The following is a 15,169-nucleotide window of genomic DNA, read 5'->3' as shown; positions in this document are numbered from 1 at the left end:
AATAGTGAAGAATCCTCAAACACAAGCCAGTATTTATGTTGTGAGGAAGCCACCTGCCAAAGCCACAGGCCCTTGTCACAGCCCAATCTGCTTGCTATCAAGGGTATTTTTCTTCTTTCTCTGACTACATGGAAAATATGAAATTTTCAATCTTTTTTTTGGTTGTCAACCTGCCCTTTTGCACAAAGTGACATAATTTTTTCTTTCCTCTTTTGAGAAATATGCCACAGAATATGAGACTGGCTTTTATGTTAAACCACAGGCAAGTAGGTATATGGGTTGTATGTGTGTACGTGTCATTCATGCACACACTCACACACTCACAAGAAATCCCAACAGACAATTTAGAGGCAGTATAATTGTAGAAAGGACAATTGAGTGTGTATACATTTTAATAAAACCGCCCCACAGAATTTTTACAAATACATCCCACCGACATCATGCATATCCTCCGTTTCTCAGATGTGCATATGTAACATGATCATGGCATGAGAATCCTTCACCTACATTGGTGAACGTTTTCCTCTGTGTTCATTTACTCTGTGTTAGTTTGTCCCATGCTGATCTGAAAGCAAAGGTGGCACTTGTTAATTTAATGAAGTATATAGCAACAGAGACACATAATTGGCCTATAACCAACAGCTCAAAATGAATTTCTCAGCTGCAGTGTGCGACCCATCAGACTGTGAGCTACATAGTGCCTTAGTGTTCATCTGTGTGCATTTCATGCATGCAGACTAGAAACAAGTTGTAAATGCCACAACCACCCCAAGATACTTAGCGCCTAGAGAAAGGCTGGAAATCAATTCTGTCAGCACAAAACTATATAAAAAAATTAAAGGCACACCCTGAAAGGCAAAATAGGGATTATCTACCCTATTTTCTGTAAAAATTGCAACTGTCCTTGGTAACCACAAGATGTAGTAATGGGCATCAACTTGGGCAGCTTTAAAAGGGGATTAGACAAAGTAATGAAGGATAAAGCTATCAGTGGGTTCTAGTCATGATGGCTATATATTACCACCAGTATCAGAGGCAGTATACCAGCAGGAAAGTGTTGTTGTGCGTTCATGTCCTGCTTGTGAGCTTCCCAGAGGCATCTGGTTGGCCACTGTGCGAACAGGACTAGATAGGCGTTTGATCTGATCCAGCACAGATATAGCAGTACCAAACCAGCAAGGGCATAAGGAAATAAAATCTAGCTATGCATGTATCTTCTTTATTTATCTACAAAGCTCAGACATCCTAACTCAAGTAAATGAATAAGTTACATTTATAATTCAGTTTTCTTCAGTGCATTGGACTTTGGCTTCACTCTCCCAGATAAATGGGGGACAATATGAATATGTGCATAATTTTGTCTATGTTCAGGAATCTGCCACTTTGTTTAATTACCTTAGGTATTTATATAGTTCTTTTCAGGCAAATGTCACAAAGCATTTTACATAAAATTGTTAAAATGATAAGCATGAATAAGACTTCTACAATAAAGCAAAAAAGGCAAATAGCACGGGTGGGGCGGGAGAGAAATGTTTTGAAAGCTGGATCTTTTCATGCTGCCTTCTTACACCAAGCTCTCTCTTCTCCTTGTAGTCCTGTAGTGGCAATTAGGGGAGGGAGGGAAGCATGGCAAGCTGTTTCTGCGTTGTCTTTCCTCCCTTCCAGGCAAGATCGGTCTTCAGCAGTCCCTGTGGTGGCAGTTGGGAAGGGCGGTGCCAACTTATCTGGAACACCCACCCCACTTTTTGGTCCTTGGGCTAGATTGTCTTGGACAAGCCATTCCAGAACACCTCAGAGACATGGCTGATTGATTGACAATCATACTTGTCATTTGTATATTATCATATTGTCCTTTGTCAGTCGCCCCCATTGCCCCCCCCCCCCCGCTTGCTGGTTATACATACCTGCCCTAGGACAGCTTGCCTATCAGGGTTTGTTTGTTTTTTGCCATGTTTTAATAGCCAGACTACATTTATGTGGGAATGCCTGTTCCTTAGAGTGGTATTTAAAAGAAGAAAACAAAAACAAAAAACCTGTTACCCACCCTTTTGCCTGTATAGATCACAAAGATCCAAATGAAGGCATTTACTATTTATTGCAATTATTTATATCCCCCCCCCCCCCGCTCAGGATACAAATCCTACCAAGGCAGCTTACAAGTAAATAACTTCACAATAAACAATATTAACAAATACCAAATAAATAAATAAAATATAAATCATCAGGATCCATTATGGCGTGTCAGGTTGGTGATGGTGGTGGTGAGTGCTTCTGGAGCAGGCTCTGATAATGTGTTATCAGTGCATTTAGTCTTGAAGTGTACTGATGAATTTGAGCAGTGTGGGGAACTGAGACAAGAAACAGAGAAGGAGAAGGGTTCTGGCCTAAATAATGCTCCCAAATGGTGAAGAAGAATCTATATCCTAATCTAGGAGCTTTGATTCTTTGGTTGGCTAGTGTTTTTGCTTTCAGGCTATTATCAGACAAAGAAGAGAAAAGGTAATTTTCCTGCCCTCAACTGTTTTGTTTTTTTTTAAGCTGAGGTGAATGAATGGACAACGTTTGTGCTGGGCTCTGCCCCAAATCCTGGATGAACCAAAATCAGCTGGATTCTGTCTCATTCTGAGCTCTGCCCCCTGGATTGACAGGGTTTTTCTGCTCCAGAGCTCTTCACAAGTATCATAATTTATTTTTATTTCAAATTTTGGTGGTCCTGGTACCCAAGGTGTGGTAAAGAATATGCAAACATTACTGGGGGCGGGATTTACTGGGACCACAGTGAGAGGAAAGAATTAAATCAACCCGCCCACCCCCACCCCCGCGGCCTGACCTACTGATGAAATTCAGTGTATGCATGTCTGCTGTTTTTGTAATGAGGCTTTTCTTGGCCCTTGTTTTAAAGATGAAACTGCTATTATTTCCCCTGATTAGCATTTGCTAGCTAGCTAAGGTGCACAAATGTGGTTGCCAGCTTTCATACTGGTCTCTGCACCTGTGCTTTTGTCACCAGTTTACCCATCTGCAGATTTTAGCAGAGCCTCTTCATGCTTCACCTACTGATTAAGGTGTTGCTGTTAGGGGCACAAGATTAGATCAGGCTGGAGTTTTGTTGTTTTCCTGGCCAGTTGGTGATCCTACCACAAATTAAAGTAGACCATGATACAACAAAAAGGAAGCAATTAATGTGCTATTTCTTAGCCTTTACTGGTGAGGATGATCTTTGTCATAATAGTTTTCAGGAGAAAGGATGTGGTTTATGTGTTGGGTTCTGCTTTACCCAGTAACCCGATTTTGATGCACTGAACTCATAAGAACATAAGAACTGTGCTGAATCAGACCAAAGGCCTATTTAGTCCAGTATTCTATTCACACAGTGGCCAATCATATGCCTTTGGGAAGCCCACAAGCAGGACATGAATGCAATAGCACCTTGCTGCTTATGTTCACCGGCCATAATATATCGCCATCATGACTAGTAGCAGAAATTGATGGGCTTATCCTTCATAAATTTCTCGACTCCTCTTTTAAAGCTGTCCAAGTTGGTGGCCATCACGGCATCTTTTGGCTGTGAATTCCATAGTTTAACAATGGCTGATTGTTTTTTGGCTCAACCCCCCTCAAGTGCTCCCACGCCCATGGAGTTCCAAATACGTATTTACACAGACAGTTATTTGAAACAACACCAGGGGTGGAGGGAGCAGTGTGGGTATGATTTTGAGCAGAAAAATTATCGGTTGGGGAAAGAGTTAATAACTCCCCAGCACACACACTCTCCCTGCCACTCCTCTGCTCAAAAAAAATAGCAGCTTCCTAAGGCTGCTTTTCGTTTAATTTTTTTGTTTAACTGTTGGAGCTTCATTACAAACATTTGCACAAAACGTGTAGTTTGCCCCTAATCTGTTGTGGATTCTGGAAGACTTGGACTCCAAGCGTAGTTATTAAACAGGAAGGCCAGTTTAATAACACATTTCCACTGCTGCCTTAGCAGTGAAATAAATTCTCCATTTTCTAAAGTGATCTAGGTTTTCTCTCCACTAACATTAATGAGCTAGCTTCTTAGTTGAAGGCACTACAAATTCACATGGACTGATATCTACACAGAATGACAATGTGGATAACTGTTCCACATGTATAGCATTTTTCCTGGCCTGTACAAATTTCAAATACAGTGCCAGATCTTTCTAGTTTGTTGCTAGAGTTAAGTGGTGAGGGAGCAGAGGGACTACTTAAAACTGGTGATATTTGCTGGATTTAAAAAAAAAAAATGCAGTTAACATTTTTTTACCCATCTTCAGTTGACTGGAAGAGTGGGATGTGAACTTGAACAAGCAAACAAATAATCCATGCAGACATTTGTCTACCTGGATTAAATATGTGTCTGGTAAATAAATCATACAAATTGATTGCAGCAAACATAAACACTGCCTTCAGTGAGCTATGTATAATTTCTCAAGGAGATATTAAATTATCACAGTGCACTTGTGGATGTATGTAATGCATGAATACAGTATGTGCAAGTGTGTATATGCGAGAGAGGCAGCACCATCAACCTCTGATCTGAAACACGCAGAGGTGCTACGGGCTTGTCCTAGGCAGCTACAGGTCCACCACTTAGTGTAAACTCAAAGAGAACATAGTCAAAGGCAACGATGTTTAATCCTTAGCTATTCACAAGTATAGATGACCTTGTCTGAGCACCGTGTGTGTGTGTGTGTGTGTGTGTGTGTGAGTGAGAGAGAGAGAGAGAGAGAGAGAGTTGCTTCTTAGGTCTAATCCCAGGGTCACAACATTATCACACCTGGGGACAACTAAGAACTGAGCAATTAACAGCTTCACCACCACCACCACCACCACCACCACAACTTAACACCCAATTAATGGTTGAGTGTGAGACATTCCAGTCTTTTCAGCCCCCTCACCTTAAGACACTTTGGTGGTCTCATTGTCTTGGCACATCAGGAAAGTGGTCTGGTCACTCGGCAGGTATTTCCAGGCAGAGAGCAGCACTCTGAGCTACCACACCTGAGCCCACCTCATTTTATTGGTGTGCCCTCTTACGTCATTGTACAAGCCCCTCCCTAGTTGTATGGCGCAGTCCCCCTTAGAAAAAGGTGGGGAAGGGTTTTTTTTTGGGGGGGGGAAGAGGGGAAATCCTAAACTCCTCAGCTTTTCTTCCTTTATGGGGCAGTTTCTCATATGCTCTTTTGACACTGAAGACACACAAATATAAATACCTGAGGTAAGCAGCCCTCGCTCTGACATACTTTCACTAGCTCTTGTTTTCTTCGTTCTTTCTCTTACCAACAGTTCCGCCTGAGAAAGTGAAATCGACCTGTCACTTACACTGCAAGGGCAGGAACCAGTGGGGCAACTAGGTTGGCAGGTCCAGTTAATTTCTCAATGTGTTCTTCTCTCTTTCAGAACATTTGGTATTTGTGTTGGCTCCACATAGTTATCTAAAGAAAGGCAAGAAGGATTTTCGAAAGGGTATGATCAGTAGATGGGGAATGGGGAGATTAATAACCATTGTATTAAAAACAAGGTCTGTGGCACCTGAAAGACAAGCACCTTTATTGTGGCATAAGGATCTGTAGGCCAGAAACAACCTGAAAGCTTATATCACAATAAAGTTGTTAGCCTTTATGGTGCCAGAGGACTGCTGTTTTGCTGCAGCAGACTGACACGGTCGGCAATTACATCAAGAAAAGATTGGGTCTCACTTTTTAAAAATAAAAATGGTATTCATAGGTGAATTAGTGGTAGCATCCTGAGGAGTACTAAAATAATATTTAAGTGTGCACAGCAATTGGTATGTTAAGATGTATCTTTGTGTAGACATGCCTAATAATGCACATGGACTTGAGCAACACATGACAAGAATCTTTAACCCAGTGTGCCTTGACAGCAACTGTGGTGCCCAGTTAGGGAATTAAGAAGATAACAGACAGACCAGAGCTTTAGAATAATCAAACTTGCAGTTTCATTACAAAAGTAAAAGTAAAAATGGACATGTACACAAATAATTTTCAAATTGGGCCAGTACACAACCAATACTTGGACAAGACAGGCAGTAACCTATTTGAAATTATAGAGACAGGATGATAGAAGGAGAAGCTATGCTAGGCCCAGTAGCAAAGGAGCAGATAGGGGGAGGAAGGAGGGGGAGCCTTGCTCCAAAGAGGGGGATGGGAGGGCCTAGGGAAGTGGTTGGACACCCAGAAGGCCTAATCACAATGGGGTAAACTGAGATAAGTGACATAGGGCTTGGGTTGGCACAGGTAGGGAGGACTGAGATTTGGAGAGGCAAAATAGAAAGTTGGAAACCGATGAAATCAGAACACATAATCTTGAGCAGGAGGACAAAACGGCTTTTCTTCAGAGAGCGAGAGAGGCAGAGAGAGAGATCAGGTTCACACACAACACTAATCCATGATTTATTTAACCCATGGTTTGTTGCCCTACCCAGGGTTTATCTGGCAGATGGTTGAACAAACAGTGGTTCATTTTCTCAATCCCAGGGTTGTTCATTTCCCACCACCTTCGCCTGCTCCCTTCCTCTATCCCAAATACCTTTGTGGTGCTACAGTACTGGCATGTAGAGCAGCTGGATTTTTTCCCCACTTTTGCCTGCCACTGCTGTGGTTTGGCAAAACAACCCATGAACAACCCACGGTTCTGGGATCACATGTAATGACAACCCATGGTTTAAACAACCCAGAGTTCACAACCCACAACAAACCATGAGTTCTCTTTCTGGGTTGTTTGTGGTTAACAAATCATGGTTTGTTAGCATGGCTGGGTTCAACATCACTACAACCCATGGGTTAACTAAACCATGAGTTAGCATTATATGCAGACCAGGTTGTGGAGTTGAATGCCGCAGGTCAGGAGTTCTGCATTCCAGGCTACAGCCAGGTGTTGTTCTTTTGGAATCTATGATGGGGGAACTGAGACCCAGTGAAGCACTCACAGGTCTCTTTAACCTTTGCAGGTGATGAAGCTTTTTTGTGAAAAGCTTGGAGGAGGAAGAACATGAGGTTGTGCATTCATGGAATCCTGGCTACACTTTGAGCAAAGTAAAAAAACATGGATGGGTAAAGAAAACTGGTAAAAGAGAATACAAGTGAGGGAAGCAAATCTAGGTATAGCTATAAGGCTGAGCAAAAAACAAAATCTGAAAATTTACTGGCAAGAATTCCTTTCTAAGACCTTGATTTGAGAGAGGGTTTTCCGCTAATAATGAAAAGGACAAATGGGGAACTAGGAAAAGCTTGTTCTTTACCATGTGTGCAAAATTAAAACGGAGATCTAAGTTGAGCTGGTTTTCTATCAAGGGTGCAACTGGAGTTCGAGATGCAAACTCTGGGTGCAAATCCCTAAACTGAAGGAATTATAATGAATGCTAAAGTGTTTACTAGTAGCGACAGGGCTTTTGGCATGGTGCTTTACCTTTGCCAGGGCTATGACTGGCCAAATACAAACGTGCACCCAGAACAGACTGTGTGCAGTAGGAGCTAGGTACAGAAAAAGACATTTGCATATGTAACCCTACTTTTCCTACCAGAAACTCCTTCTGGTAGAGGAAAACCATGGGCCCTGGATTCAGTCATTCATGAGACAGGTGAGAGGAGAGAATGACAGGCCTCTCAAAATAGTGTGTGGTGCCTTCAGCCTACCAGACCCCACATCTACTGAAAGGTGACAGTAGAAACCAGAGGGCGACTTATTAGAATAGGAAATAAACCCCAAGAACTAGGATTTATTTAATGAGGAGGGGAAAACAGAGGAGTAAACTATAGGAACGGATGATATACAATGTTAAAGTCAATCTATAAGTAACACAATAAGAGGTGATAAAATTCAATAACTGAGTTAGGCACAGGTGAGCGTTCAAAGTCTGTCAAAGCTGTCTCTGGACTAGGTGTCAGGCAAAACGTGGCTTCTGCCCTCTCCTCCACAGCCTGCTCTCAGTGGTTCCTTCTCACTTAGTCCATCTTTTTCTGTTCTTTCCTCCGTCACTCTGGATGCTTCCAGACAGAGAGCTCTTAGCACTACTGATCAAAAGACACTGTGCAGCTATTCTGCCTTTCCCTCCTTAAGAGATTTTCTGTGGTAGGAAAAAAGATGGAAGAAGTGGTGGAAAAAGATGGGAGTGATACAAGTCGAAGGTGTCATCTGGACTCCCCATAAAATGCCATGAATGAGGCAGGGCGACTGCACAATTGAAAAACTTGTCTGGAAGCACCCTCTCTTCTCTCTCCAGTCTTCTACTCACCACTGGATCGCCTTTGTCTCTCCCAGTCTCCTCAGCCAGCCACACCTCTGATCACTCCTAAAGGCCAAAAAAAGGATGTGCTCCATGAATTCCACAGGGGGCTACAGTTCCCAGGAATAAACTCTCTCCTCACAACAGGATCTGTGATGCTGCACCATCCACATTATTTTCCACTAAAGCAGTAATAATATAGATGTGTACATTTAGTGATCATATAGATGCTTACATTTATTTGAAAGAATTGATTTTACATCCTCAAGATCTGCAGAACATTCTGGACAGGTTCAATCCGGGAGCGCTCTTGTTCTGTTGGATGCCATCTGTTATAAGAGCCTGAGTGAGCTCTCCCACCAGCATCCGTCAACGAATATGAGTTGTTCTTGTTGTTGTTCTTGTATTTATTTTATTTGTGCACTGCCTTTCTACCAAAATCGGCACTCAAGGTGGTTACCATATAAAGATAGATACATTCAAAGGGAGAGTAGTAAGAGTAATAATAATAATGGTTTTAAAAATGAAAGGGAATAAACTGTCTCTGAAATGCACATCTCACCCACACTTATAAAATGATCCCAGTGGTGCCTCCAAATGTGCCCCCACTTTCCTTACCAGGAACTCCTAGTGCTAGAGGGAAATATTGGGACCTGGATTTAATTAGCTGTGGGACTGGTGAGGGGGAAGAATGCCAGGGCCCCCCAAATAGTGTGTGGTCCCTTCATCCCACCAGCACTCATGCTTCTTGGAGTAAGAGAAACAACAAGTGGGCAACTTTTTAGAACAGGAAAAAAACAAGAACTAGGATTTATTTAACAGGGAGAAACAGGGAGGAGGAAACAACAGAAACAACTCAAGTGGTATACATTTTTTAAGTCAGTCTCTAACATAAAAAAAATCAGGTGGAGTCCAATAACTGAGGCACAGGTGAGTGTTCAAGGTCTCTTGAATCTGTCTCTGGGATAGACTCCAGGCTCTGCTTTGTGAGGGCAAAAGGCAAATGCTGCTCTCTCCTCTTCAGTCTTCTCTTGGTGGTGGTTCTTTCATCTCTCAGCCTCAGAATCTCTTCAGCTAAAGGGCTATGGTCTAGAAATGCCACAGCGGGCTACAGTGGACATATATCTACAGTTCTCAAACCTCTTGGGTGATGAGAGTAAAACACTTCATTTGTCAAAAAAGGATAGGTAGTGTATTCATGGCTTACTTCCTCTGTGCTGCCGTAATATGCTTTTGCTTTGGACAATCATGCCAGCCAAGTGAAGCTTTCTGGACATCAAAGCACAGTAACAGGTAGTGATGGTAGGTAGTCCAGCAAAAACCATGAAGATTTAAAGATATTCACATCCCAATAAACATTTAAACTACATACATACATAACTAACCACTGGGAAAAGTTGTCCAAGAAAACTTATTTTGAGAGGCCCATCATTTACATCTTGCAAGGCTGCATACACAAGGTGGCTTAGTTCCAACCTCTGTTATCTAATATGGAATAATTACAACCCACAGGTTCCATGCTAAGCTAACAGTCACTAAAATGGAATAGAATGCCCACCTTATCTATAAATAGGAATTAAAAGGGGGTAATAATTTCACTGCTCTATGATCACCCTAATTGTGAGCATGGCAGAGTGGTTAAAAGGTGTTAAGACTTCGGTAACCCCCCAGCAGCAATTCTATGCACACTTACCTGGGGTCACACTGAAGTCAATGGCACTTATTCTCAGATAAACATGTGTTGAATCAGGGAGTAATCCATACACAATGCTCTTGAATGTGTTTCATCAGTTGGGGAGGAAGGAGAAGGACATATTGAATCCCCAAGCCTAAAGTAATCAAAAGGCTGTGAGAGAGGACTCTTGGTGAAGGAGTTAACCCACCGTTATCTTTCTTGTCTTGTAAAGTCTTGCTCACTTAAAGTCACTCCCTTCTGATTTCCACTTAAACCAAGAAAATGAAGTTTGAAAGTTGCGCTTACCTGAAAGCTTAGTGTTGATTGAGCATTAGCTCTCAAGGTAATTAGTTTTAACAGCTGCCTGACTCTGAAAAACATTGCCAGGATTGGTTCAGGAAACTCTGTGGGTTGTAAGGTCACCATCATAACCTCTGCACATTCTGTCTTTAAAAATACAATGTTTGGGGAATATTCTCATGTTGTGTTTTTGAAGAATGAACTTTACTTTCTGACTTCATGAATATGTTTTAATGACTATTGTATGTGACACAGCTAAGCAAGCTTTCAGTGCCTGCTATAGCAACTAACAGCTAGCTAGTCCATGCATCTTTTGTTTATGTCCTTCAAATGTATGCATAGCAGCCTATTTTTCTATTATTTATTTTATTATATGTTTAATCTGCCCAATAACAAATGTTTTCTGGGTGGATTACAAACAGTTAAAAGACTAAAATGCCATACAGTTAAAATATAAAATGTAGTGCAAATATTTGAAAGAATACAGTACAATACAAAACAACAAACAGCACAGAAAAAGATTAAGATATATAAGAACAGTCGGAAAGATCTAGAACTGGGTCTCTAAAATGCCTGGGAGTAAAAAAAGGTCTTTGCCTGGTGCCGAAAATATAACAATGTAAGTGCCAAGTGGACTTCTTTGGGAATGGCATTACGTAAGCAGTGTGCCAAAACTGAGAAGGCCCTCTGTCTTGTAGCCACTTGCCTTGTTTCCTTTAGCGGAATAATATGTAACATATTCCTATGTAATAAGGATATATGGCTAAATACACTACAAAAATCAATGCTGCGAGTTGCAGGACTTTATTTCTGTCTAAACATGGATAGAATTGCACCCTCAATGTATCTAGGCTACTGCTAGAGGTACGGTGTGGCTTTTCACGTTCAGTTCTAGAATGTTAGGTTAGCAGTCTCCGTACCTGTCTAGCCCTTGAGACATGGGAGTGTCTCTTGATGTGTGTGTGAGAGAGAATCAACCCCCAGCTTAACAGCTTTGTTCACTCCCAATGAGCATCCTAGAGGAGTCCAAAGAGCTGTGTTCTTTGCATCATTGCCGCCCAGTCTCTTCTTGCCTTAGCTTCAAAACACATTAGAGCCCTTGGCAGACTGAACCCAGATGGATCATTAGTCTAGCTTCTGAGCAGACAGGTCAGACAAAGGTTTCTTGGATGAGGAAGGAAGTAATTTAAAGCAGACAATTGGGAATTGGGATTTCCTCCTTGGCAACTCTGTTTTTTTAAGTGGCAGGTATCCTATGAGGAACCATAAGGGTCACCCCAGTATCATAGTGATGAATATAATAAGTATTCAGATCTGCCTCAGGCACAGATTGCTGAGGGCCAAGCTATACGTTATGTTATTCATGCTTTTTAACATGCTTAAACTGCCATTTTTGTTTTGACGAAAAAGCAACCATAGGCCCCCAATCCAGAATGTGTTCCCAGTCCAGTCTGGGGTCCTGCACTGGTTTCCTGCCGAAAATCAGCTGCCCCAACTGGTATTTACTCCCAAAGGTGCTGTGTGCAGTACACAACACCTTAGGGGCAAATAGTGGGGAGGAATGTTTGGCAGGAAATTAATGTTCTCTCGGCATTCAGGAACAGGGTCGTTTTTAACTTGGCTTTTAAAATTGTTATGGTTTTTAATGCTTTTTTACCGTTTTACTATGTTTTTATCTGATTATGGTTTTTATGTTTTGGATGTTTTGTAGACTGCCTTGATTGGTCAAGAATAGTGGCATATAAATACTAAATAAATGTATGTATGTATGTGGGGGACCATATTGGGAGCACTTTCTAGATTGGGCCCCCATGCAGGTGGTTTGCTCTTAAAATACAAGTGGCCAATGTAAGCATGCTTTAAAAAAAAAAAGTATGAATATCGTATAGTTTGGCCCTAAATCTTCTCCTTTGCATGTATATTACAAACAAATCTGAGTCCAGGTGATAATACCTTCCTAGATCAGACAAGACTTTATGACAGTCCTTCCATTCTCTGGAATCATCTCCTGAACGTGGAGGAACAATTGCTTGTACAAACCTTTGTTGCCACAGTTTTGGACCATATCTTTTACCTTTTATTCAAACAGGATGAAAACACTGTGTCCCTTGTTTGTCTTTTGAATAGTACAATTTCATGGTGTCCTTTATTCATTTTTAGTGCTCTGAATATATCTTCTTCAAAATCACTATCTTCTCTCCTTGGAATATGAAGCCATTTTCTATAGATAGAACAGTACCACCATTTCAAAAATCTTGGCAACAGCAACTTGCTCTCTTTACATGGGATATCCTGCCCTTATTATTTCTTGTCTGAGAGTAACCACAGCATCACTTCCTATCTTCCTGGCTATTTTAACTAGCATGTTCATAGCTGCAGGTGAGGACCAAATGACAGTGATTAACTCCATCGCGTAGGTATGGCTGGCACTGCATCTGGACTATTTGATCTTCCTTTGTCCTGGCAGACATCCTACATGCTCACAAAAAGATAAGAAAACACCCCCTTTGAGACCCTGTTTGCTTAGAGATTAATCAGTGGGACCTACTGTTAAGGTTTTCAGGTTTACAGACTGGAAGACTTTTAGTCTTGGTACTGACTTAGCTGGTCTATCTACTACATGGAATCTCAATAATGGCACTTTTTCTTGTGTCTGCATCTGTATTGAATATTTCTACAAATCAAGAGGTGGTGACCTCCATATCCTGCTCCTTTTGTTGATAAAAATATTTTATCTTCCATTTTAACCATGGCTATACCTCACCCTATCTTTCTGCCTGTTTCCCATTATACCCCGTGGCCTTTGCTTTGTCAGCTTTACCTGCAGCTGCCTGAATGTCTCCTGCTTCCTGAAGCATCTCTTGCTGCTCCTTATGCCTTGGTGAGACTCTTCCAGAACACATACATGGTGCCACTTGTCTCTCATCCTTCAAGTACTTTCTCAGTACCCATCTTTTCTGTGAAAGTTTTGGCTTAACTCCTTAGTCCTCACCTCCCTCCAATTAAACTAAACCTAAGAGCACAGTTGTAAACCCCCAATCTGCTGGTTGGAGGGGGTTAGGCTAGCCATGAGGGGTGGCATCTGTTGGAGACCCATTTATGTATTTATTTGTTATTTACATAATACATAGTGATATAATACTCAATACGTAATAACACCAAATACTTACAATGATCCAATTTTAACATCAAAGATAATCATAAATTAAAAACAGCTGTTAAGAATTAAAACACAATTAGGTTTTATACCAAAGCTCGCACGAATCATTCCCAGAAAAGGGTTTTAATGATTACTGAGCTTGTTAATTCCAATAAATAATAAAAAGACTTAATTTTTAAAATAAATTGTTCCTCTATCTTCCTTCTCTAGCTCTTATCATATTAGTCAGTTTAACCATAGTAACCATATCCCAGACCCTAAGGCACCAATAATTAATTGAAGGTGGGTTAATGTTCTTCCAACTATGGGTGCAATCCTATGTATGTTTAGACAGAATGAAGTCCTACAACTCTCAGATGTAAATCTATCACCAGCAGTGTTCCCATCAGTGACAGGCCAAATTTGTTCAGTCGTTCAGTCGTGTCCGACTCTTCGTGACCCCATGGACCATAGCACGCCAGGCCTTCCTGTCCTGCGCTCTCTCCCGGAGCGTGCTCAAGTTCATATTCATTGCATCCGTGATGCTATCTAGCCATCTCATCCTCTGCCGTCCCCTTCTCCTTTTGCCTTCAGTCTTTCCCAGCATCAGGGTCTTTTCCAGGGAGTTTTCTCTTCGCATTAGGTGGCCAAAATATTGGAGCTTCAGCTTCAGTATCTGTCCTTCCAATGAGCACTCAGGGTTGGTTTCCTTTAGGATGGACTGATTTGACCTCCTTGCAGTCCAGGGGACTCGTAAGAGTCTTCTCCAGCACCACAGTTCGAAAGCATCAATTCTTCGGCGCTCAGCCTTCCTTATAGTCCAGCTCTCACAGCCATACATTACTACTGGGAAAACCATAGCTTTGATTAGATAGACCTTTGTCGGCAAGGTGATGTCTCTGCTTCTTACTATGCTGTCTAGGTTTGCCATAGCTTTCCTCCCAAGGAGCAAGCGTCTTTTAATTTCATGGCTACAGTCACCGTCTGCGGTGATCTTGGAGCCCAAGAAAGTAAAATCTGTCACTGCTTCCATTTCTTCCCCTTCTATATGCCAGGAAGTTAAGCCACCTCATTTTATTCAAGAGATTGTTGTTTGCTTCCACTAACTCCAAAATATCTCTAGGAATGTATATGCCCTGATATTTTAGGGCAGGGATGAGCAGACTTCAGGCTTCTCGGATCTGCTTTTTTCTTTTCTTTACTAGAACCCCAAGATCCAACGAAAGCCAGGTGCAATGTAGTGGTGTTGGGGCCAGATATACTTAGAATTAAGAAACAGGATGTCTCAGCACATGCTCAGTCCAGGAAACTGGTTTTAGTATCAGAACTGAGCTCACAGTACTTTCACATGAACACCTCCCCTCCGCCCCCGCCCCCCGCCAGCTCTTTTGGTTTCAGCACCTGATTTAGTACTGGAAGTAATATGCAGTCATCATAACTTGTAGCCATTGATGGCCTTATCCGCTATGAATTTGTCTAATCCCCTTTTAAAGCCATCCACATTGGCAGCCATTACTACATCTTGTGGTAGCAAATTCCATAGTTTAACTATGGGCTGTTAGAAGTAGTATGCCCTTTTATCTGTCCACCTATATTAATATTCCACCTTTCAGCTACAGTGGGTGACCCCAAGTTCTCATATTACGGAGAAAAACATTTCCCTATCCACTTTCTCCAACCATGCATAATTTTATACACCTCTATAATGTCCCTCTTTCCATTTTTCTAAGGTAAAAAGCCCCAAGGATTGTAACCTTTCTTCATAGGGAAGTTGCTCCAACCTCATAAT

The sequence above is a fragment of the Heloderma suspectum genome, chromosome 2 (assembly GCF_057233095.1).
Source record: "Heloderma suspectum isolate Gila_16-S chromosome 2, 16-S_ref, whole genome shotgun sequence".
In the NCBI taxonomy this organism is placed as follows: domain Eukaryota; kingdom Metazoa; phylum Chordata; class Lepidosauria; order Squamata; family Helodermatidae; genus Heloderma; species Heloderma suspectum.
The sequence above is the reverse complement of the archived record's forward strand: the minus strand, read 5'-3'. Positions refer to the sequence as shown.